The sequence below is a fragment of the Callospermophilus lateralis genome, chromosome 10 (assembly GCF_048772815.1).
Source record: "Callospermophilus lateralis isolate mCalLat2 chromosome 10, mCalLat2.hap1, whole genome shotgun sequence".
In the NCBI taxonomy this organism is placed as follows: domain Eukaryota; kingdom Metazoa; phylum Chordata; class Mammalia; order Rodentia; family Sciuridae; genus Callospermophilus; species Callospermophilus lateralis.
This window is the reverse complement of record NC_135314.1, coordinates 26,404,814-26,428,155: the sequence shown is the minus strand read 5'-3', so window position 1 is coordinate 26,428,155 and position 23,342 is coordinate 26,404,814. Positions and strand designations below refer to the sequence as shown.

Here is a 23,342-nt window from a genome sequence, read left to right as displayed (position 1 = left end):
TTTGCTCCAGTTGAGGTTGAAAGTAATAGTATGTTAAAACTTCTTCCTAAACATACAGATTTAACTACAAAGTCCTGGTTCAACCAGAAAAGTTTTATGCTGTATCCATAGTCTTCCATGCCAATTTCCAAACCATACACATAGGGGAAGAAACTTCAGTTATCATCAAGGGATCAAGAACAATAAGTGATTTTAACTGAATATATTATTGAAGAATTCAATTAGCTAACAAAACCGTGCCTTTGTTGCAGTGTTCAAACAAGATAATGAATTTATTTTAAGTTGCACTGTATGATAAATGTTCTTGCTGAAGCATTCTGATCAAGAAATCATTTCCTTTTTTTCTTTTCTTTTTCTCATGATTCTGGGGATAGGATCCAGAGTCTCACACATTCCAGGCAGATGCTCTATTACTGAGCTGCATCCCCTGATATAAAGAAACTATTTTAAGGATTAATAATACTGTTGGGGCAAATTTATACTATAAAAGCTTTCCTTGTTAAACAACTATCACCTGCTATACTTTACACAATTTGCAAACTACCTATGATACATAGACATGTAAATGTTCTCAAAATAAAAAGGAAAATATCAAATCAAATTACCAAATTAAATATCATGAGAAAGAAACTTCCTTTACTATGCAGAAGTAGACTGTAGGTATACTGAAATTACGGAAAATGGATGATAATCTGTACATTAAACTTTGATCAGAAACTCCATTGACATTCTTTTTGAAAACAAACAGAATTCTTTATAAAATACACTACATTAAAGTTTTTTTTTTTTTTTTTAGAGGAATCACTTATCAATTGACAAAAAAATATTCTTTACTTGCTGCTATCTGGGAGAAAATGCTGATTTGCTATGAATGGACCATGTACTTTGATTTTCCAGAAATGATAAACATTATGTGACATCACTCTTGCCAGTACTGGCTCAGAACAGAGTTTTAGATCAAAACTTTCAGCAGGATATGGAAGATAAGTGTCTCTACAGACAAAATTCATGGACAAATGTGCACAGACAGCAACAATATCTGTAAAGGGAAAAAGTCAATAAAAATGACAAGGTCCCACTACAGATAATTAGTAAACAAAAACAAATAATCTTATACACACAAGTTCCGTATCTTTAAATATTAGCAAATAACATTAAAATATGCTCTTCAATTAGGAAGATAAAGCTACTGGTACACCATCACTGGGCCATTACTTTAAATGGTTTCACATATATTTAAGAAATTTTCTTGCACACTTTCCCCTGACCTCTCTTTTGCTCACCTGTGTATATAACCAAGTGTTTGAAGTAATAAACTCAGTTTAACTGAAGAAGTAACTGTTAATCAGAGATCCAGCTTTGTTGTGTCCAGGTTTGACGTGTTCACTCCCTACAGCAGTGATGGCTTGCCACAGCACCCACGACACAGAGATACAGATGAGGTAGTTGGGAGCTTAAGAGGAGGACTCCAGTGAACTGGAGGAGAAACAGGAACAGCAGAAGTCTAAGTAACATAGGTCAGGGCTTTTCTGACTTCACTGGACCAAAAATACTTCAGAACAACATTTTCTTGAACACTTAGAATCATCAAAAACAAATACTTAGTATCTATTATTCATATAATTTCATAAAGTTAGATCATTTTAATACAAAAGAACTAAATACTTTAGCTTTAAAGAAATCTCGCATCGCTTTTCCAGGTTGGTTAGTTTTTTGAGATAGAATGATGGTGTGTGCAAGTATACATATACACTATACTGATCAATACACTGCTTAGTAGTTTAACTCAATATCAATTATTTAAATCCTTGTATCAATTTCTTTCTGTTTATACTCTGTTTTGCCATTTGCTCTTTACTGTATTTTCAATTATAGTATTTATATAAAATGAATATCTATATTTATATCTAGATATTTTAATGGTAAGTAAGGATGTAAGAAAGAAACAAGAGAGAAACAGGGTAATACAGATGAAGAAGCAGATTCATCTACTTACTGGCCTTCCTCCCATTTGTCCATCTAATCCCTATCATTATCATCATTTAATGAAATATATCAGAACAAAAAATGCTTAGAGAATGATTTAATATATCATGATTTGATATATTAAATCCCATTCACTTACAATCAAGCTAAGATACATCCTTTTGGGGTTTTTTTGTTGTTGTTGTTGTTGTTTTTGGTACCGGGGATTGAACTCAGGGTCACTCAACCACTGAGCCACATCCTTAGCCCTATTCTGTATTTTATTTTAGAGATAGGGTCTCACTGAGTTGCTCAGCGTCTTCACCATTGCTGAGGCTGGCTTTGAACTCGCGCTTCTCTGGCCTCAGCCTCCTGAGCTGCTGGGTCTTTTTCATTTCTTAAGTCTTGGCTGAGGACACATCCCCTCTTCAGGAAGCCTTCCCTAAACTATAGACTAGGGGTAGATTGTCTGTGCCTCTATAGCATTCAGGGAATCTTTCAATCATTCCACTTACAAAAGTGCATTTTGGCTTTTGTCTGCCTACCTCCTGTCTACAGAGTAAACTCCTTATGGTCAAGAATTAAGTCTTTGTCATCTTTATGGCCCAGGACAGGTAACCTAGCATTCCCAGTAGAACATGCAGGAATTCAACCTCTTGGAGCCTTAGTTTACAAAAGAGGTGTGGAGGGGAGGGGTTGTGATCCTAAGGTAGCTCAAGATTAACTGTGTGTGTGGTACTGGGGATTGAACCCAGGGTTTTACACATGACAGGCAAGTGCTCTACCACTGAGCCCCTTTATTTTAAGACAGGGTCTCACTAAGCTGCCCAGGCTGGCCTCAAACCTGTGATCCTCTTGCCTCAGGGTGCAGCTGGGATTATAGATATGTGCCACCACCTCCAACTTACCTCTGATATGATGTTATTTCTAATGTTTGGCTTTTAAACTTAAGATATGTTTTTCTCCTAACTAAAAACTAACAAAAATGTACAAAATTAAAGAGTAATAAAGTTTCTTTTTTCATCTACAGGAAGTTCTGTGGATTTAGAAAACATGAGTGACTAATATTCTGGTAGAAAAACAGAAGATTTATATATTTTAAAAATACATATTCTTAAAAGATTTTCTGCTTTAAAAATAAAAATAAAAAATAAAAGATTTTCTGTATTTTAAAAATGCATATTTTAAAGGATTTTATGTTTATGTAAGAGACATTTATTTTAACATTTGTTTATAAAGCATCAATCATATTCATTTAGTTCCTTTAATTGCTGTTTTCCCAGTCAAGGTTAGTGAGATCTAATATACACAGAGAAGGTATCAAGATGAGGAGAGGGGATGGGGGGATAGGAAGGATAGTAGAATGAAACAGACATTTATATCCCATCTGATTCAAATGCATGATATGTCAGGGTCATTGTACTGTCATGTGTAACTAATTAGAACAAATAAAAAATTTTTTTAAAAAATGAGTATGTATATTTCAAAACACTGTTACCATTAAATTTTTCATATACTTCCTCTATAAAGAAGACAGGTAACACATATTTAACACTGAAATATTATTACCTTGTGAAGATTTCCTTTGATAGAGTTATATTAAGAAATTAAATATCACATCAAAATATATTATTCCCTAAAACCAAACATATTTTTAAAAATAATTATAATAAAACAAGGAATGTAAGCCTTTACGAAATAAAGGTTTTTTTTTTTTAAACTGTATTAACCACAATTGATAGCAGGTAATAATTGTGCACCAAAGAGTTTCAACCCTTTATATTATGTGATAAATTCTAGCTAAAGCTGTTCTTAGCATGATTATTTTTCATTTGAACCTACATTTGTTGCTGACATCAAGTGTAAGCTTTCATTTCATGGCTAAATAAGAATAAACGTAAACTAAAGTGATCCAATTAGAAAATGTAAAAGTAATCAAATTACCTTTTATTCTTTTCTCCCTCAAATACTAAAGACTGAGAATCCAGGGGCACTTTACCATTGAGCTACATCCTCAGTTCTTTTAAATTTTTGATTTTGAGACAGGATTTCACTAAGTTGCTGAAGTTCACCTCAAACTTGTAATCCTGTCTCAGCCTCTGGAATAGTTGAGATTACAGGTGTGAGCCACTGCACCTAGCTGTAATTATCTTTTGAAGACTAAACCTGAAAGACTCAAGCCAGATTCAACAAAAACAAGTGTAATCCATGTAGGTCTGCCTTGAACACTAACACAGGACAAGTCAACATATCGCCATGCCTTTTGTACTACTTCTTACCATGCTGGCATGTTGCCATTAACAGAAATATAAAACCAGGGAAATCACTTCTTTGACCTGTATTAAAGATTAAAGTTCAGGTGCACTCTTAGTTCTTGTCATGGTATTAAACATTAGTGTTTCTCAGGTCTGAGAAAGCTAAGAAGTCATACGGGTTTGGAAGAGATCTAACTTTTGATACGAATAAGACTGAGAAAACTCAGTTTTCTAAAATGTATAGCAATACACTCTTTAATATGTATTTAAAACAAAACATTTCTTATTGTATTCCAGAAGCTATTTAGGCATTTGTTTTAAGCATTTGGCTATCAAATCAATATTCCTTGACTATCATTATAAAATGGATTTGTAAGTACTTTATTCACTTGGATTAATAATTCATTTTTAAAGCTAAACAAACATCCCATCCTCCAGAATACTAGATAAACAACTTCGTAGGACTTGTATAAAATTTAAGAACGGCTGTTTTTTTTTTTTTTTGGTACTTGGGATTAGACTCAGGGTACTCAGCGGATGAACCACATCCCCAGCCCTATTTTGTATTTTATTTAGAGACAGGGTCTCACTGAGTTGCTTGGTGCCTTGCTGTTGCTGAGGCTGACTTTGAACTTATGATTCTCCTATCTCAGCCTCCCGAACCGATGGGATTACAGGTGGCCCACCATGCCCAGTAGAAGAGCTAATTCTTATGGAGTGAAATCTATTTTTCTCTAATGGGTCTATCATCACCTATAATTTTCACAACATTATGGCTTATTAAATGATTCTCCAAGTATGACAAAAGCACACCATTTAAAAGTTAGATGAGAGGTAAAAGACAATCTCTTATTAATAAATCAATTATCTCAAATGATGCTTTTTCCCCCTCATAACCTATCTGCTAACTCTGGTTGCCCAGTTTATTTCTGAAAACCTATAGTGACCATCAAGTGTCTTCTAACGTGGTTATCTCTTGGGATAAAATGGTTCTGGGTTCAATTTCTGGCTCTTTCTATTATTGACTAAATCACTTTAACTTGGGCAAGTTAATCACTCTTAAAGTTTTTATCACCTATAAGTGCACAAAAATGAACACTTATTTCATACAACCATCTAGGGAATGTATATGATCATATTTATACAGCTTGGGCATAGGACAGTGCTAATAAGGGTTGTCCCTTGTTCAAATAATTTGCTCTATATTTGTACAACTGTAACAATATAAAATTCTTTCTTGGACAGAGCTACAATGTCTCTTTAGTCTGATTATTGGTCCTTTTGGGGAGTTGGGAGACTAGACAAATCCTTCAGTTGCCTTTCAAACATTATAACATAGGTGCTGTGTTCCACTAACTGGCTCTCGCACCACGATAAGGTTTAGATAAGACAGTTAAAACCCATCGTTGACAGGAGCCTAGCAAAGGGCAAACAAAAGAAGACAAATGTTCCTGGGTTAGTCTGTGGTAGGTGCTGCAAAGATATAAATTGTTGGTTATAAAACCTCTTGGGGGCTCTCTGCATAGATTGCTGACTCCTACTAAATATTCTATGCACTTAGAAAGCTCTGCCTTTTCATGTGTGCTTTAAACCTTAACCCTTCCTCAAATGAAATACCATGTTTTTTTTTTTTTTTTTGTTTTGTTGTTTTTTATTCTCCTCATTACTAAACAAGGGCATTAACGGTCAGAACAATTAAGTGACTGGTTAATCATCCAGTAAGTAGCTGATCCAAAACCAAATCATGATCTTCTGAATTTTAGTCTTTCCTATTAAATTGCCACAGACAATAATAAAAATGGATTTGAAAACATTTGATAGATCACACACGTTTGGAGAACTTTGAGAATTTTAGATTACTTTTCATACTCTAAAATTTTGTCTCTGCTATTTTAAGTCTCTTGTTTTTATTAGAAAGGCCACAAAGTACAGTAGTTACAAGAACAACCTCCGGATTCCTGACACTTCAATCACCAATGAATGATTTAGGTCAGTTTACTTTTCCATTCTGGGACTCAATTTCTTTAGCTGTAAAAATGGCATAATAGTATCTACCCATAAACCTATTTTATTAAATAAAATGTATAATATCTAGCATTTTCTAAGCACTTAATGAAATTTAAGTATTCTGTTATTTATAGACATAGAACTAGATGAAAGAGTTTTCTTAACATTTTTCAGCTTGCTTGTCATCCTATATGTTCCTCGATGGTTAAGACTATTTTTGTCTTTGTATTCCTATGCATGATACTTTAAGTATTTAGTACCCTCTGTGTATAATGTGAAAAACTAAAAAAAAAAAAAAAAAAAAAAAAAAAAATTGGGGCATGTGAAATAATTTACTTAAACTAGCTAAATCTTTAATTTTATAATCTTATAAGACAGAAAAACTTAAAGCATGGAATAACTTCAAAGAACCTGTTCACTGACCCTCAGGGGACTGTATCAACTTTGCGAATCTGACTGAAACAGACCAGTCATCTCTGTTCCTTAGAATTGAAATTCTGAGAAAGACAGAAGACTTCATTAAGGGTGGCCATAATGAGACATTTCATAGGCAGGATAGAGAGGAATCAGTATACTGAGAGGAAAGAAGAAAGCAGGCGTGCAGTGAGAAGCAGAGATGAAGAGGGTAAATGAAAGAGAGAAGAGCAGCAAGTGATTGGGGAAGACTGCTTTCAAGGAGGTGCAGAGCAAGCCTGTCACCGGGTTCCTGTCAAGCCTGTCAAGGGACTGCTGCATGCCTCTATTATATCCCCTAGTATTTAAGCTTGCTTGCGGGGGCTTCTGACCATGTCATCACAACATCATTATGATTCTGTACTAACAATAAGGATGCTAAACTGCACCTTTTATTCATGGTCCTAAAGAACTCTGTAAATATCAATGCTCTTTTTTCTAATTTTTCTATACTAAGCTTCATGTCATGGTTAAAGAGCAACATGTATCTCTGAATTTCAAAGGAGGTAGGCTAAACTCGAAGAGGTAAATAAAATGCCCAAGGTCATTCTTAAGTTTGTAGGGGCAGAGCTGATAACAGAATTTCATATTTCTTATTCCCAGGGGCCTGCACTAACCAATAAACCAGCTGCTTCCCTTGATGGAACTAAAGTATGCCAATTATCCAAACTGTGTAGGAAACATTGACCAAAACAGGGGTTAATTGGACATTGGTTGTTTTAATTCCATAATCAGCTCTTTCCCTGAGCTACCCTGGGAGTGAATAACATATCTTTTGCAGGAATGGGAAGGAGGCCAGCACAGGCCATCTGGCTGAACATGTCCTTTCGTCAAGTTATCCCTACAGCTGCGTGAAACTTACTGAGGACTTGTTGAAGAACTTTATGGTACTATTTTCCCTCTATTCTATTAAATTTAAATGTAGGTAAATTTTTATTTCCAATACTAGCCGACAGTATCACTGATTACGAAGTTGTTACACATACATGAACAGTAATGGTCTGAGCATGGGTGCATGTGTGCACATAGGGACGAGTGGGTGCTGGGGAGATGAAGTCTGAAAAAAAAAATTTTTTTTAAATTGAACTCAGTCAGGGGCATTTGACCACAAGCCATATCCCCAGACCTATTTCATATTTTATTTAGAGACAGGCTCTCTCTCAGTTGCTTAGTGCCTCGCTTTAGCTGAGGCTGGCTTTGAATGTGCCATCCTCCTGCCTCAGCCTCCTGAGCAGCTGGGATTACAAGCTTGTGACACTGCACCTGGCTGAAAGGTTAAAAAAAAAAAAAGTTGCATATTCAAAAGGAGGGCAATTCAGATGATGGCCAATAGAAAAGAAACAAACCAATTCTTTACACATGGAATCTACAACAAAATAATGGTCTTCCTGTTAATCAAGGGAAAAATAAGCTGTGAAACAGCACAGGTACCTTATTTCTTTACTTCTCCCACTTCGTAATTTTGCTAATTGACCACAAATCTGGACTACTAAATTCAAGAATACTTCTTAATACATCAGAATCAGATGCACATCTATAACATGATTTTAGTGCCACTAGCCTAAGAGCCACTCCAGCCCATAAGCGCTTATTTTTTCCCTACTATTCCTTCTTGCTTCCTGATTTCTTCCTCTTCTTTTTTCCATCTTTTAATTCTTAAGGCTTAAATTACTTCTACCTCTCTTACTTATGAACACTTCAGGTATTCAGAACTACAAAAGATCCTGACTCTGTCAGGAAGGCCAAATTCTTTATGTTGGGAATGGTCCAGTGGAGTGAGATGGTGTGACTGCACTTAAACACCATTATAAATGCCCAAGTGTGAGTCAGAGCTGGTTGATCATACAGCGATAGATTGTACAGCTCTGAACAGGGTTCAAGAGAACCTTGAGCATGAATGGATGAAAGAAAAGCAAACTCAGAGAGAACACCTTCACTCAATATACAACCTCAGTACTATGTCAACCAATCAGAAGAGGAAGCAACAGCAAGAACCATACAAGAGGTGATTGTATCTTAAGGGAGACGTTAGCATTTAAGCTGGTATGTGAGCAGTTATGGGAAATGAATTACTAAGTGAAGCCCAGCATAATGGTTGGGTGAATGCTGAAGTTGGCCAGCAAACAAAGACGGGATGGTACTTTCTCAGAGGGCTAGATTGCGAAATATTAGATAAGTGGATCTTGATTCAGCTAACTTCTACCATCCTTAGCCCCTAATTCTAGTAGAAAATGAGCATAGCTTCTAATAGTAAGCAGCCTGCCATCAGAGTAGAATCCAAGTTTTCGGTAAGGTTGAGGAGATTACCCTGGGTCAGGAGAGGTCAGCTGTACCCAAGCCCTCTAGTGCTTCTATTGTTTCTTTTCATGGTGTAAACCACTGCGTTTTCACATCTCCAATTCTTCTTAAACTCTGGCCATCGTGGTCCTACATTATAGCCCTAGCCCAAAATGTTTGAACAACGGCCTAAAAGAAGGAGTCAGAAATACTAATTATTCTATGGTGGAATAATCAAGAAAAAAAGGCAGGAGTTTCTATTCCTGTAGTTCTACAACTACTTCTCACTCAGTTCCTTCCTCTTGTCATTAACAGGAGGGATGGGATCAACAGAGGAAAGATGAAATCTGGCCATGCGGTCCAACTCTTGGCACTCTGAAGCTGTGAGGGATTTTTAAGAAAAAAAAAAAAAAAAAGCATGTGATTTTCTATTTGTGCCTTACTCTACTCATTTGAATGCACACGTTCCAGCAAGATCCTCATTAAGATTCTGCTGCATGATCCTGGGCTCCAGTAATTTTACCTCCATATTTTAGTTATTTTACCACCATGGTATAAAGACCTTATTAAGAATATTCCTAGTACAGCTAAACCTAATCACTCTGCCTTTCTTTGCTCTACCTTTTAGGACTGATGCTCCTTTCAGGACTAAGTATATATCCCCACTGTAGATGGACTTAAGTGTCTTATTTCAACTTCCTTCTTCTCTACAAAAAGAAAGACATTTTCAAGTGTCACTCCAGATTCGTTTGCATTTGATTTTTTACCATGGATAATTAAAAGAAATTAATTAAAATATATGTATTAAATCAATCACATTTTCAAAAAGTAAACTGGATATAAAAAGTAATATACTTTTCTATGGAAAGGAGAAAATAAAAGGAGACAAGGGGTTCACCATTGTATTTACCTACCCTACAACATCCCAAGAGCTCAGATATGACAAAGATTCACAAAGATAACCCCCAATATGAAACTGGAAGATGACTATAAAAATATTGTCCATTTACATTTAAGATGGTAAGAAACCACATCTAGGATTAAAAAGTTGTTTTTCCTTCAATAACTTTTTTCTTTTTTCCCTTCTTTGACTATGTTTTCTCCTCTATTCTGAAGGTCTTACAGAGCCCAAAGGAGCCCCATTTCTTAAATAAACCACAGAGGTAAGGATATCATTTAAACAACATAACCATAAATTCAGTTTGAGTGTGGTTTATAATCTATTGCTTGAAATGGTTGATAAGTTTCTGCCTTCCACTTATATAAAAGAGTATCATTCAAATTTTCACAATCAAAAGCTAACTATTTTCTAAAACAACAATAAAAATATCCCAGTAATAATCATGGGTTTGCCACAAAATAATTAGCAAAGTTGATTTATCAAGAAGGGTGCCTTCCCTCGAAAAAAGTATGTGTATTACAGGAAGCATGACACAAAGGGGAGAAAAAACTACTACCTGATATGTTAAAAACATCTACAGTATATACTAAAAAGAAGTACCTAAATTTGGCAATATTTTTCTTTCACATATATTTAATAGCATAAACATTATGAAGTAGAACTGGTTGGAACCTTTGTTCAGAATAAAAGGCTTAAGTGGAGTTCTACGTAATCAAAAAAAAAGGAAGAACAAAAATGAGATCAGAACACATATAAATTAAAATTTGCCTTGGATCTCTACTTTTAACTATATAATTTTTTAAAAAGGGCCAGCAGATAGCCAATACTTGCCAAATCTTGGCAAAATTATAATTGAGAAGAGTAAAAAAATTGGTTAACTATCCTTAAAAAAAAAACCCCAAAACACTGTTCAACAATCCATTTTTAGTTATTATAAAACTGTTGATATGAAAAAAACTTATGCAATTCCAGAGGGAAATTCTGTATTTGGTACTGTTAAGTATTTATATCAGTGATGAGCCTGGAGACAAAAGATTAGAAATAACAAAATCAAGACCAGTAATAACAACAAAAAAAATGGGGCTGAGAAAACTCTTACACTTGACTTCATAAAACCATTTTCCTGTATTGGTTACTCACAGGACTAGATATCACTATAATCCACCAATTGTCAATCTGAACATTTTTTTTTAATCTTAACAATTTAAAATTGAAATCTAACAATTCAGATTCTCTGCGATTCACTTTTGAAATAGCTTCATTTTATACTCTCCAACAATTTTCACTATAAAAAAATCCCTACATTTTCATTTCTAAAAGATACAGGGAACTTAAAAACCTAATAATGGGACTCCTCCCCCTGCTTTGTGACTGGGTGAATCTGTCTGAACCTCAGTTTAGTATGTACAATATCAACTTGCCTAATAGAGAAGTTGTAAAAATAAAAGATGAAATGTATATACAACATCCAATACAGTGGTCCTTGAAAAATAGTTCACTTTTTGGCTCATTTTGCTACTTATATCTGTGATAGATATCTATAATGGTTTATATAACTGTTTTAATTTGATATCTAAATTAGAACTATGTTATATATTTTATTATCCCTTGGTAGTTTCTTATAAATAAATATCCATGATTGCTGCAGTCCGGCTGGGCACAAAATCAGGAGCCACTCACCGCCTTGTAGATTCAAACAGCAATTCTTTATTCCCGAACTCACACCAGCACTCTACAAACACGTTCTGGGCAAAATCCACACTCACTGGGCTCTGAATCCCAAATACTCTCTGAATCCTGCGGGAACTCAAGGCGCCTGAGGCAGCAGGATACTCCCTATTCCCAGCAGGAATCACCTTAAACCCGGAACACCCTAAACCCGGATCCGCCCTGGTCCTTGAGCAAGGTCACCTTTCATGCAAAGTCACTGCAAATGACCTGAGTCCACCATGGAGAGTCCTTCCTCTAAGCAACATGGGGTAGGCTGACAAAGAAATTGTCAAGCGTCATTCCTACTTGGCAATGGCTCTCAGCACATGATGAAGTTTAATTTATAAGTTAGGCACTATAAATAATAACTTATTTATAATAATAACTTATCATCAATCTTAGCAACCTCAGGATGATTTTTTCCTTTCCTTATTAAAATCAATAACTTTCAATTTTATACTTAAAGGAAGCACTTTAAGTCTTCTTTGGCATACCCAAATTGCTAGCATCACTGTGCTTTGGGGACACTATTAAGCAAAATAAGGATTACTTGGACACAAACACACAATGACAATTTGATAAATAAGATGGCTATTAAATGAATAACAGGAGGATAGGGTATGCAATGTGGACACACTGGACAAAGAAACAATTTGTGTCCCACTTGGGATGGAATAAGATTTTATTATACTACTAAGAAGAATGTGCAACCTAAACTTATGAATTATTCTGGAATTTTATACTTAGCATTTCCAGAACATAAGTGACCTTGGGTAACTGAAAACACAGAAAGCAAAACTGTGTATTGGGGTGTACTACTGTAATCCAAAACCTTGTATCATCACAGAGTAGTGTAATTAACAACAATAACAACAAAAAACAAAGACTTAACAGTTATTCCAATTTTAAATTAAGTGGTGGTACTATAAATACAGCCTCTGATCCAAATAAACAAATGGCAAATTTAAGTCGCACTCATGCATACAGATACATACATTCATACTATATGAAAAGCATTCAGATAAGCAGAAATTCTAATATATACTTGAACGATTTGAGTTTTAGCATAGGATCTATCAGTACTTAAAATATTTACTGTGGTACCTTAGCTTAATTACTCTAAAAGTCTCAAAAGTTTTTTTTGTTTTGTTTTGTTTTTCCATAAAACATTAAAATAAACCCGATTGCAGAGAAGCGTTGGAAGGATTAGAGGCTGGCCTGTATGACAAAGTTTCTTTAACAACAAAATACCAAATAATTACTTGAACCAAGCCATTAAAAACTGTTGCAGTTTGTCAAAACTCTTAAAATTAAATCTTTAAAGTTATAAATGATTTTTAAAGTATTACTATTTCCATGAAATATAGTGTTCTAGATGGTTGGCAGAGATTTAATGTTTTATAAGAATTTTAATATGTCATGAATATGATAAAAAGATAATTCTTACATATATATAAACCCAAACCAACGCATATACCCATGGCTTATGAAATTCTATCAAAAAAGACAGACTACTTTATCTGACAACTGCTGCGATCACTCATTTAGCTGTGTCTATATTTTTATTGTACCAATTTCCTAACTGGCTCCCCTCCAACACAATCTCCAAATTGTAGCCAATGCTATTTGTAATGGTGAACCCCTTGATTAAAAACTCATAATGGTTTCCCTTTTCACTTAGAATCGAGTCTGAATTCCTCTCTAGCCTAAGATCTAGAAGGCATGGCATTAAATGTCTCCAGTGAATCTGACCAACCTTATCTCATGCATTCAGTCTCTTGCTTATTACCCCCTTCTAGTCAGGCAATGCCCAGCAGAAATGCAATGAGATACCTACGTGCAATTTTAAATATTTAGTAGCAACACTTAAAAAAAATTAAGAAGGTAAAATTAAAGTATATTTTGTTTAACCCAATTTATCCAAAATGTGATGGTTATCAATATAAAATTTTCATGGTAATTTATATTTCTCTCGTACACTGGCATGTATTCATTTTACCCTTCTGTGTACTCAGGTAGGGAAAGCCACATGTGGCCATTTTGTCTCCTGAATGGCACAGCTCTAGCTACCTAGATTTCCTTTGATCCCAGAACATGGATGGAGCTTTTGTGCTCTCAGGCCTATGTATATACTTGGCTCTTCCTGTGACTGAATCCTTTGCCTCTTTCCATAACTCAGTTTAAATGTCACTTAAGACAAACCTTTCCCAATGGTCTTTAATAAACCAGTCTCCTGTTTATTCTTTGCAGAGCACCCAGAGAACACAAAACTTCTCTCGTTCAGTAATTATTTTTTCTTGTTTACCTGCTTTTCTTTCCTTTTTAAAAAAAAAACATTTATCACCTATCTTCCACCAATAGACTGTAATACCTATTACATGAGGACAAGGACTACTTTTATTCTATTCACTTTGAGCATGATTGAGCCATTAACTTTTTGCTCAATAACATGTCTAATCATGTTCCTTGTCTGACTACTTATTTATATACATAACTGGGAAACAAGTGGTAGGCAGGCATATACACACACACACACATAAAATTCGTATATATAAATTATGTAAACCAAATAAAAATGCTTATATGGTATAACTGAAAAATCCTTATATTTAAGAAATATGTCTTATAAATATCAAAAGAAATGAGTACTTTGTTTAAAATTATAAGTGTTATCTAATGAAAAAGTTAAAACATTGTTTAAACTGAATTCAAATCATAAGGTATGTTGAATATCCCTCCTCTGCTTTTCAGAGAAGATTATCATGCTATTACTCCATTTGACATTTTCTCCTGTGAAGTCAGGTCACCCCAGTATCCTAAAGATTTACAAAAAATAAATAATAATAATAATAATAATAATAATAATAAAAATAATTGCCAAGAAATTTTTACCATTAAAAGGAAAAAGCAAAATATGGAAACAACTAGTGACACTTGAAGAAAGCTAAAAAAGTTTAGCTAAAATTTAAACAAATTAAAATTTACCCTATCTGTTCTGGCCTCTCATTTTCCAAATCAATTACTATATTCTAAAGGAGGAGTCATGATTCATTAAGACATTTTACCCTTTCAGGTGAAAAGGTGGACAATGAGAATTATGCAGTGTCAGGTACAGGGACATGTTTCTGTAATCCCAGTGAATCAGGAGGCTAGGGCAAGAGGATCACAAGTTCAATTGAAGCCTGAGTGACTTTCAAATAATTGTCTCAAATTAAGAGTTTAAAAATGATGGGATGCAATGCAGAGGTCAAGTGCCTCTGGGTTCAATCCCCAGTAATGCAAACAAAACAGAACAAAATTTTTTTTTAAAAAAAGTATGCAGTTTGATACATATTGTTATAATCAATACAAATAAATTCAATATTAATAAAAGTTAAATAACTAACCAAGATAGTACATACTAAGGGAGAGGAAATCATATTATTAACCACAGAGCATTTGTTAAGTTAAAACTTGTGAATAAATTAATAGGTTCAAAACAGGAGTAAGAATTTTATTTACCATGCTATAATAAATATAAGATGGAAAGAATGTATCAATATTTCTGAAATGCCAAAACACCTCTAGTACATCATATTATAGTGACTTAGTCAAATCCTCTATTATTAATAAAAGGAAAAACAACACGTCAGAAGAGGGAGATGGCTACCTTATACTCACACACATGAACCCACAAAGAATTGTCATATAAATCTAGGTACTATATGTGTCTTCTCAGAAACCTGAAGAGGTAGATATAGCAATCATCCTTATTTTGCATATGGAGAAACTGCACTGTAGAGATGTTAATTTGCTTGTAAACTGTGGCCCACTATTGAACTAAAGGGTCAGGGCTAGAGATATCTTTTTCACTAATGGGGTAGAAAGGGCTAGAAACAGTTGTAACTGCCATCCCTATGACCTGTAAGCTTATAAACTTAGTTGTGAACATGAGACAAGCTCCACCTGTAATCCACACTTCCAACGTTCACTAGTTTCCCCAGAGCCTCCATGTTTGCTCGGTTTGGTTTTTTAAGAGGATCCCTAGCTCCTTATTCATTTCTTCCCTGGAAATAAAATCTAGTCATAATCTCAGCCCAGGTGGATGAAGGCTTGACCCACTCAACTAGTTTTGTCAGCCCTTGAACTGGGCACTAGATTTCTGGATCAAATTCCTTGGATACCTATATGACAATCTGAATATTGCTTGAATTTCACAATTGAGCATTTAATTATCTTTGAAAGAGGTCAAGCCCAGTTGGTATCCCCCACCCCCTCCCCGGAGGTCCCCATGGTTAGCTGCTTCCTTCCTTAGTCTAGTCATGACTAAACTAATAAAGAGAGTATTGCCCTAAGATATAAGTATCTAAAGTAGTTATTTGTGACTGCATTACTCATAAATTTATTTTAGACAATGTAATTCTATATAAAAATCTTTTGAATTTTTATATTATCTAATATTTTGTCACTCATTCTTGGCACAAAAGAATACTGAGTCCACATCCACAGGAAACAATCCACAACTCTGTGTGTGTGTATAATAAATTCTACAGGTGTTCTGGTTGAGTAATGTTAACATAATGTTATTTTAGAAGTTTTAAATGAAATAGAGTTGATACTATGAGGGAAAAATAATCTTCTTTGTTTCCCTAAAACCAGGAAGTTTCTGTTTTGGCTCTGGCTCAGGTACTAACCAGCTTTATAAAAGTGGCTAAGTATAAACATATATAGTGTTCTCATCAGTTAAATGAGCTATTGATACTAATTTTCAAGGTTCCTACTGCTCAAAGGATCCCAGTTTAAGCCTAACTAATGTGGAATAACAAACAATGAAAAGTTTGCTTGTTAAGTGGGCTTAAAAAGTGACACCCACATAGAGTTGTTATCTATGGGCAACTTTAACTTCATGGATTACTAGTCGCCAACGTATCAAATATTTGTTTTATCTCTCCAAGACTCAATCTACCTAGATCTTTCTAACTAATGTTAACATACAATTTTCTCGAATGGTTATAATAACTGCTGATATTGATTTGTTAGCATAATGGATCAAACGTCACAAAATGAAAATGTAAGAAACAGATTTCATAGCTTTAAAAAAAACAACTCAGCATCACAGATCAGCATCTGAGCAAAAAGAATGGGGGCAATTGAAAGTGCAGAACTCTTAAGGTACACTTTTGGAGGAAAAACAATTTCAAGCTCAATCACTTAACTATTCTGGAAAATAAAGTCTATATACCTGGTTCTCAGGTTGGTTTTAAAAAAATGAATTCTTGTCCCACCAATGCCCATAATTCACTTAAATGCACACAGCACAAGCTGAAGTTATAAATGGGGAAAGAAATGTGGGGAGTGGGGTGAGCATCTGTTATTCACTTTTTTGACAAACATTTACTGAGCAACTATTATATGCCAGGTATGGGGTCAAGCATTGTAGGTAATTTGGTAAACAAAATAAAGTCCTTGTCTATTAAAAACATCTCCCATTGCACCCACAAAATTAAAAAAAAAAAAGCCAGAAAAAATATAAATTTTTCTCTATCCTTTATTTTCTCTAGTTAATTAACCCCTCACACACACAAATATACACACAAAATACACATGTCAAGTATTTCTTTTGAAAGGTTGAAAGATTCTAAGGTTTTCAAAATTTTAGGGTAACTTTAAAAATTAAAAACTAAACAAAACTGGAAAGATTTTAATAATTTTTATTTATAAAATAAATATTTTGATTCTTAGTTCTATGGTCTATTTTCCTCCACATTTTCTGATACTTTTTCCCCAATAAGGAAAAAAACCTCATAAAACTAGTTATCTAAACATTACTAATAAATTTATATCTATATTCAATTTGAAACACTGGAATTCAAAAGTTCTTTGAAACACTCAGATCCTTTATAGATAACATGACCTGAAATAGTTAATTATAATCACTGCTTTATGTCAGGGTTGGCATATTTGTATTTGTTATTAACCAGTGTTTAAATTGCTCCTCTATTTGCCCATTTTCTACAAAAGTTATCTATGAGTAAGTCTAGATCAATGTCCATAACTTATGTGAAACCTGTATCCTATCTTTATAATTACTCTATAACGAATAGTCATGTGCATGCTTAAATGAAAGCAAAATCTACTCTAAGCAATTTACAGTTATATATTAATTTAAATATAAAAATAAACAATGGAAAACAACGTTAATTCCTTCAATATATTAATATGAGCTATTTTGCTCTTTCTCTTAAATCAAGTGTTCTGATTGTAATCAAAGGATGGGGACAGGCAGCAAAGGGTACCTGCAGTTCACATGTGGTAGGAGGCTTGCTTGGACAAGAGGAATTTCTTTCTCTCCTCACAACACAGATATACATGCAACCTAAAAAGTGTTGCTACAATTACCTTTCAAGAAATCCTAAAAATGGTAAAGAGTCTAACTCCAACAATGGGTATTTTAATTATTGTGTAAAATGTTAAAATATTTATTCAATTCATAATAGGCAATCCCAAACTGTACACGATTGAAAAGCAGCCACAGAATTAAAAAAACAAACAAAAACTACATAAAAAAAAGAATGCAATTTCTTTCACTGCCAACAGAATCAAATATATAGGGTTTATACAAATCAAAATAGCCAACAAATAAAGTAAACAACACATTTATTAATTTTCTTAATATAGTTTATAAAGTAGTACACTGGCCACCTCTATTCTTTTTTTAATGAAAATCTCTTCTTTCTCTGTACCACATAGGACCTTTAAAAATACGACAAAAATAATTTGAAATGATTTCCTAAACTAATTATATCCATAACCACCTCCACGACATCTCCCATTCTGTAGTTTAAATCTTACAATAATAGCATGAATTTCATCTCTGTTTGACACATTTCAAGCAGGGAAGCAGATTAGTGCCTCAGAACACTTCATAGGGTTTCGTTATCAATCAGGTTATGTTCCCAGTGACGCCTTCAGCAAAATTATCTTATTCAAATGAACTCATGAACTAAAGTAAACAAAGCTGTAGCCCACAGCTGACATACTTTTCATTCATTTATTTCCTTTTTCTTTACTTAGAGTTAGAGCAGCACGTGCCATAGAAAAAGTGCACCTTAAATATTCCTGGAGTGTCACAATATGTAATACAATAAAACAGATTACAGCCCTACCTTTCTTTCACAGCAGTGGTGCCAAGCACAGGTACACCGGAGCAATCAATTTGTTCTGCAGACAGTAAGGCTTTCATAGAATACTAATGCAAAAGCTCTTTTCTTTCTCCTTTGCCTTGACTCCCCAATGCCCAGGTCCCGACCAATACAAGGAGGAGGGCGGTGTGTCTTCTGCTGAGATAACCACAACTACTAATCAAGTATACGTGTACAAGGGCACAGGATTAAACCTCCACCAAGCTTGAGTCTTGAGAGCAGCTAAACACATGCACAGCATGGTCAAAATTAAACAGGCACACACACACACACATACACATGCCATGAAAATACAGATGTGTCTACTTCAGTGAACTAATTCATCACACTTTACTACTCCTCGTTTTTTATCTCAGAAGCATAAAATTACCTCCTGTTGAACTAAAGACTTAGATCCAACAGTACTCAACAACAATTGTTTTTCCAAAAATGAGAATCATGATTCTTTGAATTAAACATTCACTATTTTTAAAACAAAACATTTGTATCAATTGTAATATTTAATACAGTTCTTATAGACTTATGCTTTCAAATATGAATATAGGGTTAATAGACTCAGCATGTATTCTTATGACTTCACGTGTAAAAATGTATTATAACAGCTTCAGTCTACTTCAAAAAAAACCACGCTCATTACTACTCATAAAAAAAATACATAAGGGTTTCCATTTATCTTGAAGTTTTTACACTAAGTGTAATTTTATGCTATTTAAAATTTTTTTAGGTCTTAAAATGATCTTAAAAGCATCTTTAACACTTTATAATTAGGGTAACAATGGTATATTTGATCTAATAAATCTAGAGATTCCTTTCAACTAGATATTTCACTTGGCTTATTTTTCTTCCATTCAAAATATGATGAGAAAAGTTAGATATTTTTTGACATCACACATTATCTCATTTTTGGAAATTAAGACAGGCAAATTAAAAACTATTGAAAAGTACTGATAGTTAAAAGGTTGCAAACTAAGCAATAATTTAAAAACATTCTAACTGAAGAAACTTATTAGGAGGCTTCCTAGACCAACTCTATTTTCATGTAAACAACTGCTTTCCACTGTTAAAATAACCCGTCTCATTCTGCACTCTTCCTTTTTCTAAAAAAAAAAAAAAAAAAAAAAAAAAAAAACCCAAAAAATAGAATCGGTTAGAACAATTAAGAAATACTAGGAAATTCAATGAAGTATTGCAATAATGTTTAATCGATACTGATGTATTTGTCCTTGACACACTGACCATGTCATCAGGCTACTGTCATGTGATATCATGTCATTTCTCCACCTGGCTCATGACCTTGTCCTCTAAATGACCTAAAGCTTCCCTCAAGTAGCAGGAGGCCCCTCCCCGCTGTCTCAGCAAGGTCGAATGGGTCAGCGTGTCCTCATCTGTAATCCACCACCATTTGTCAGCAGGGAGGCTGGAGGAGGCAGGCTTGCTACAAGGGGAGAATGCCCAATTAGGCAGCTGTCACACAAAGCATAGGCTGCAAAATTATCCCCTGTCAAAAGAAAGAGCAGCTGCGGGTGCCAATTACAGCAACCTTTCAACCCTTTAGGTACTGGAAACTACACAGAAGTAAATGAAGAACAATTAGTGATAACAAATCGATGAATTAGGACAGTAAATTAGAAATTACTAGCAGGTGAGCTTGGGTCATACATGACATTTAGGGCATACCAGACTCCAGGCAAGGGCAAGATGCACTGAATCACACTAACCATTTTCTTGCATATAGATTTGCCCTTCAACATTTCCTTTCTGCAAATCTGAAAACCTTTAAAATACCTATATCTAAAAGTATATATCTTAATGTATGCATCCTTTTTCTTTCCATGGATCTAAAGAAATTGTTTCTTGACAAGAGGAAAATCCCTCATAGTAAGTCTAGTAAACCGCTCTTAGACAATCCATCATGTTATCATCTCAGACTTAAATTTTTAAAATATGGCTCATGAATTTAAAATATCAAATAATCAAACTTAAAATACTACACATCTTTATAAAGTACTTGATCCAATTGTACTTTAATAACATTTTCAGAAAATATCTACTTGAAAAAACAACTAGGTATGAATTCTGAGAAAATTTTTCGGCTAGTATCATATTGTTGAGGTAAAATTTATCTACATGATGTGATTCTGTGTATAAAGAAATAAGTGCAGTGTGTTTTTACATGTAATTTATATAAAGAAAATATGAACCATAAAGTCAGTTCTCAGATTATTCAGCTCCAGTCCTACAGAGGTGATATGCATTATGTCTCAAGCATAGAAAGCCAATTCACTTGGATTGTATCCAATTAATGTATTTGGCAGTTAGCACTAGCAGGCAACAAGAGGAACAACATGCCCCACAGCACAGTGAGCCCACAAGGCTATCCAGTGTTTATGGACATGTTTCATCATGCCCAAGAAAGTCACACATGTTCAGAAACAACTTTCTTAAAAGTTTATTTTAAAATAAAATGGCTTTTTCCCCCCCTTGGAAAAAAGCTTTGTCTTCTATACCAATTCTTTGAAAACTCAGAAATCTGAATGATATGTGATGTAATTTCTAATGAAGCTGGGCCAAACAGCTCTACTAGACATCTAAATCACCAACTGGTTAAAGTGAAGAAGAGGAGATAAAGAAGAACTTTACTCATCATCCCCCCCACTCCCCACACACACATTATAAATAAATCACAGTTGCCAGGGGGAAAATGTGTCTGTAATTCCTAGTCCCTAAGTCAATTCTAAATTTCCAGGAGATAAATGTTATGGGGAGAAAACTTTTCCATTAAGTTTATCTGAGAATTCGATTTATAAATTATGTTTAACCCTGGTAAAAACTGGGCATTTGTAAAAATTGTCTTAAGCTTACAATGCCACCCTTTAAAGTCAGACATAAATACATGAAAGAAATGGCAAGCAGACAGGAATGAAGGAGTTAATGCCTTTAGAATTCAGTTTCCATCATACATGGGTGACTATCTCTTTAAATAATTTAAATCCTCTCCATCAACTACAAAGCTGTTTTGAAGCCATTTAGCTTTGTTCTTTACATGTGTTCTAATTAAGAAATGACCTTGTCATCACACACACCAGAAATCCGGGATTATTTCCTACAGCAAAAATGCACAAAGCCCCCAAAAAAAGAAAAAGAGGGAAGGGGGAAAAAAGACTTTTTCCTCAGTTCCTCACTAAGGGAAGTTGTTGGTTGGCTGAACCGCTGAAGCAGTTTCACTGCATAATTTTTTTTGTTGTTGAATGTCACAGGGCGGGTTAGTGTGACCTTGAGCTGCATCAGCAGCACAGCAAGGGTCGAGATGCCTGCAGGCGCCCTTGTACTGGATTTGCAAGACAAAAACCTTCAAACTGGCTGAAGGACATCTTAAATCTCTTCAAAGGTTTTCCGAACTAATCTGGGCTGCTCTTAGCAGGATCTGTGCCAGTGTGAGAAGCAAAATTAAAAACAAGGTCTTTGACAGGATGTTGTCTCCTCTTAACCCTTCCCAAGCAGAACAGAACAAATTACAAGCATTTGGGGGAGATGGTTTACCTAGAAGCATTCTTTCATAACAAATTATGTAAGCAAGCAATCACAAAGGATGAGGCAGCTATTAGTTCTCAAAAGTAAACAACCCTTCCATTATGCTTATTAAAGAACTCAGGTTGAATTTTTTTCTTAACCATATTTTAGAGTAGTGAATGTGAAACTTAGAGCTCTATTTGTATCTTTTAGATCTGTAGCAAAGTGACAGGTTAAGACTAAGGAAATACTCCTATAAACATTAATTTCTAGAATTCATTTAAAAAATAAGCTTTTAGCTGGTAAAATCATGAATATTCTACATATTGCATATAATTTACTAAAGTCAAAAGTAAAATTATATCACATAATTACTAAATTTCCTATTCTAGATGAGATGGATATATAAGGTTGATAAAGGGAAAAAATGATCATAATATCAAAAGTGAACAGAAGCTCCACAGAGTAAAGCAACCTCAGTCTTATTATTAAAAAAATCAGAATAAAATTTTTTTATTATGTTTTTATAGTTCCAACCCATGGGCCAAGAGAAAGTATTACTGCCAGAATAAAGTTGTCATGGTTTGAATGTGTCTTCCCAAAATTCACCAGTCAGAAACTTAATCTCAAATTTACATGCTAATGGTATTTGCAGGTGGGGCCTTAGAGAGATAATTTGGATTAGATAAGGTCAGGAGAGAGAGGCCCCCATAATGGCATTAGTTGCTTCCTAAGAAGAGCAACTGGCTAGCAAGCTTGTTTTGCCACCTGATTCCCTCTACCATGTTACAATGCTGCAAGAGGCCCTAGCAGATACTGATTAAATACCAGCACCATGCTTCTACATTTTGGTCTCTAGAATCATGAGTAAATAAACTTCTATTATTTATAAATTACCCAGCACTAGGCATTTTGTTATAATAACAGAAAATATACTAAGACAAGGGTGTTAATAGTCCAGTAAAACAAACAGTTATAATACTTAAAATGCAATATTCTAAAATCAGCGCGTCTCCATCTATAATATCAGTTTGCTACCATCAGAGGCAAAGTATATCATGAGTAGTTCTAAAGAGTAGTTAG

At 34.4% G+C, this 23,342-nt stretch overlaps 1 protein-coding gene across 5 annotated transcripts in view; it reads right to left on the bottom strand.

Moving 5' to 3' along the window:
* The window catches only part of Nrip1 (nuclear receptor interacting protein 1), an 84,233-nt gene that overhangs the window by 12,709 nt on the left and 48,182 nt on the right, over positions 1-23,342 (bottom strand). For 4 of the 5 annotated variants that reach the window (XM_076868182.2, XM_076868180.2, XM_076868183.2 and 1 more), the window contains one exon: positions 1,284-1,476. The exons of the other annotated variant lie outside the window; for it this stretch is intronic. The gene's annotated coding sequence lies outside the window, so the exon portion shown is untranslated. The remainder of the gene's footprint in view (positions 1-1,283; positions 1,477-23,342) is intronic. 5 annotated transcript variants of the gene reach the window in all.